General features: G+C 35.7%; 1 pseudogene; it reads right to left on the minus strand.

Moving 5' to 3' along the window:
• Window positions 1-3,722, minus strand: part of LOC121813147 — a 4,614-nt pseudogene extending 892 nt beyond the window's left edge.
• Window positions 3,723-4,118: the final 396 nt, after the last annotated feature.

Below are 4,118 nucleotides of genomic sequence, written 5' to 3' on the forward strand. Positions count from 1 at the left end.
ATAATAATAATCTGACAATAATATAATATTGGCCATATTATATTTACATTACCACAGTGAGATGATTTTAGTCTCATGAACAACATTAACTAATTGTTGTTTACTAACTAATCTTAAATGGCTGTTCAGCACAGAAATGAAGTCCAACAATCATGTTTACAGTCCTGTGGTCTCAGCCTCAGTTACTCAACTAATCAAAGTGATGTCATGACAAAAATGAATGACCAACAAAACATTTTTCTCCTTCATTTCTGTCACACAAAGCTGTATGTAACATGTCTCATGGTTAGTATCATGGTTGCTGGGCAACCTGAACAGCGCGACGAAGCATATACCGTCCCGTTTCACAAGCCTCTCACTTCCGCACTTCTCGTACTCATAGTACGCACCGTACGTAGTACGCGTATTGCGCGTACTTCAAGCATGCACACCCTGAATTGGGACACAGCTATGGTCTAGATTTACCTGTGCACCTGGAGCTTGCACCTGGCCAGGGTTGAACTTGAGCATGCCCATAATTCCCTGACCTCCTTTGAGTCCAGCACTATACTTGTCACTATTGTCGTTTGCAAGGGGTCACCAATGCAGCCTTACTTTGAACTGAGGAACAGAATAAGCGACTCTCATATTGTCATTTGACCTGGCTCCTGACTGCCCTCAGGAGCAAGAATATTGTTTACATTTATTAAATAAATCTAAGAAACTGTAAACCAACATCATTGGAACAGTTTGAAATAGACTTCTTGGTTAATTCTGTCTTTGTACGCCTCAAAAAGAACATGAGACAATCACACAGCAAAAACCAAAACCCACCTTTAGAGAAAACAGACATTAACAGTCTTGTAGTACCAAGACATTAACACAGAAAAAAAAAGAGGAGAAAAAGTCAGTGAAACGCTCTGGAAAGCTAGAGGAAATCAAATCAATCCAGAAACATAAAACTCAATAGAAGTTCAACAAAAATGTGAACCAACAAACAGAATTACAAAACAGAAACTTTTTATTTTGAGGACTGTGAAGTAAAATCCAAAATTTTATAATATTACAAGATATCAAAGTCACTATTGGAATTACAACAAACTCAAAAACGGAATAAAAAATCAGCACAAACACTAAAACAATAAAAAAGTATATGCACTAAGAATCTGAAACTCAAATATACAGGCATACTGAAGTAGCCTACAATCAGTTTTCCTATATGAGAAAGTAATACAAAAATACACATTTACAAATACAATACACACACAAAATATAAATATTAATGACATGTATAAATGTTAAACTTGTACCAAGTAAGTTGGGGTGATTAATTACCAAACTGAAAGGCTAGCACTCTCTCACAAGAAAACAAAAAAAAATTATTTTCTATTTCTGTGAGGCTGCAGCTATTATTAAATGCTAATAACTTATAAATATACTATGTCTGGTACTCAAGGACTGCTCACACATTAGAAAGGGCATTAGGTGTAATTATCTGCTTGGAGAACAGAGTACACTCTGTGTACGCTCTTCTGTTCTTTCTTTTTGTGGAGAAACGCAGTGCTGCGAAGTTGGTTGTCCTGTCTTTGTCATTCTGCAAAATGTTCACATATTTAAGTGTTATTTGTATTTAATAGATTAGGGTTTATGATCTTGTCTAAATATATCATTTGAGACCATCTCTAATTTGGCATATTTTTAAAAAATATATATATTATACAGCTCGATTAATTTTAAAGTGGCACACATTTATCAAATTATTTGATTGATCCAACGTTGCCTTGTCAACAGGTTGAAACCCACTCATTCCCCCTTTAAAAAAGCAAAGCCATCTTAGTATGTTTACATATGACTAAGTTTCGGTACTGTTGTGACAAAACTATTTTTGTCTTTGGCTGCTTTCTAAGATTTATCACATTGAAATACTTTTTAAAGAAAATATAAATATCTCAACAAAAAAGAGGTGGGTCAGTGTTGCCAAGATTTACACCCCTCTGTGACCCCTACTCTCTTTGCAGTGGCAGTGCAAGAATTTTTAGGTGCCGCCTGGGCTGAACTTGGACTGCTTTTGTACTGGTGTAAAGGTGTATATTTTTACTTGAACAAAGGGTCCACATCCAATGAATAGTGAAATTGTAAAGCGCTTTGAGGGTCTGCGCTATATAAATGCAATCCATTATTATTATTATTATTATTATAAAAGCAGCATACTCTGACCGTTTGCAAGTGGCTTCTAAAGGTTGATGGCAGTTGGTGGGAAAATAACTGCTAAAGCCCTAGTTACACAGACCTAGATACCCTAAATACCAATGAAAACAAAATTAAAAGTGGGGAAAAAAGCAAAATGAAGTGCAAAACATAAAGTGGTTGGAAGAGAGCTTGTCTAAATTAATGGCATTATGAATGCAGAGAAGTAGCATGAAATTTTGTTCCACTATGTAATACCATTTGGAAAGCATTTGATTAATCATTAAATCTGCAAGCATTAGTTATCTGTATCTGTAAATATTCCCTACCTTTCACTGGTGTTCCTTTGGTTAATGCAGATCAAAGTCATGTAGCCGGTGAAGAATACTCCAAGTACAGGGAAAATGACCCAAATTCTGATCCCAACTCTAGAAAAAACTGTAAGTTATAGTATTATTTCATTATGAACCACTAAAGACATTATTTACTTATTATACTTATTTACTGGCTAATTGCAGGTGGAACACAATAAGCTCACACAAGTATCTACAGTTGGTAAGTCAAAGGTCATTAATGTTTAGTCAAAATAAATCATGCTGTATTATGGATTGCAGATACAACACATGATGATGAAAAGTGCTTGAAGTATAAACACTGATTAATATTAAACGAGTCATTATTTAAAGAAACAAACTTATATTATTTATGTTAAACGGAGCGGTTTAGTGTCAGTGGTTTTACCTACAACATACAAGCATACATACGTGTCTCCACTTTAGTTCCTTCACCAAGCAGGATCTTTCCACATGTGACCACAGCACAATAGTAAGTCCCAGCATCAGAGGAGTTCTGTATAGTTTTGGACAGGCTGTAGACACAACTTCTCTTCCTTTCTTCATCTCTGCTCTTTCTGAGTGTAAATGATGTTTGGATCAAATCCTTCCAATCCAACTCTGAACCAGTACACTCTGTGCTCATCTAAACATTGGACTGATTTTTCATTGTTGTTAGAGAAAAGAGAACAATTTAATGTTACTGAGTCTCCCAGATGAACTGATGCCTTCTGTGGACTTTGTTTCACATAGACAGATGAATGGTGAATGTGATCTGCGAATTAAGACACATTTACAATGTAAACTATTTTAAATTCATTAAAACTTTGAGTGTGATCTGTGAGATCGGCAGAAAAAGAAAAACATTTTACCATTCACAGCCAAGAATGTGCCACCACTGAACTTAGGAGCATAATCTGTTCCAGTGTGACAGAAATATGTTGCTTCATGCTCTTTACTGACATTTCTGATTGTTAAAAAATACTGAGATGCCTTTTTTATAACTGTGAAACGTGAATCCTTGAATTCCTCAGAAATAGTGCTTTGGCCACGGATGACTTTGGCAACATTTTGGACCATATGTCCAAGAGGCTGTTTATGCCAGTAGAAAATTTTTAATTCCATCCCAGAGACATTACACACTAAAGTGACATTGTCACCAGGTTCAACAGTAGTCAAAGAAATCGGTTGACGAAGGTCAGCAGCCAGAATCAGGACTGAAGAAAGAAAAATTACAGTTAACAAAATGACAAATCAAAGCAATTATTGTTACAAACATTAATAAACAGCCTTAGTAAAGATGTGCAGTGCAGTACAAACAACAGTTTACTATCATGCTTTTCTCTCTAGCAAAGAATTGCACTTACATGGTGTACAAAGAAGAATCAAAGCAGTCAGTTGTGCGGTCATTGTGGTGCAGCGCTCTTATCGCACACTATGAGCTCCTCTTGCCCAAATGGAAGTTTTAGTTGCAAGGTGATGAATATTTTCAGAGCAGAAGTCAGTGAAAATATAGGAAATGACCTTCCTCCTGTTTAGGAAACATGTTTTATCTTTTCATTTGGTAACAGATGTATTTCTTTCTTAGTAGCGTTTGGTAGACGTGTGAAAGCAATTATC

Source organism: Haplochromis burtoni, unplaced genomic scaffold (genome assembly GCF_018398535.1).
Source record: "Haplochromis burtoni strain Fernald_Lab_line unplaced genomic scaffold, NCSU_Asbu1 Contig_1195, whole genome shotgun sequence".
Classification (NCBI taxonomy): Eukaryota; Metazoa; Chordata; class Actinopteri; order Cichliformes; family Cichlidae; genus Haplochromis; species Haplochromis burtoni.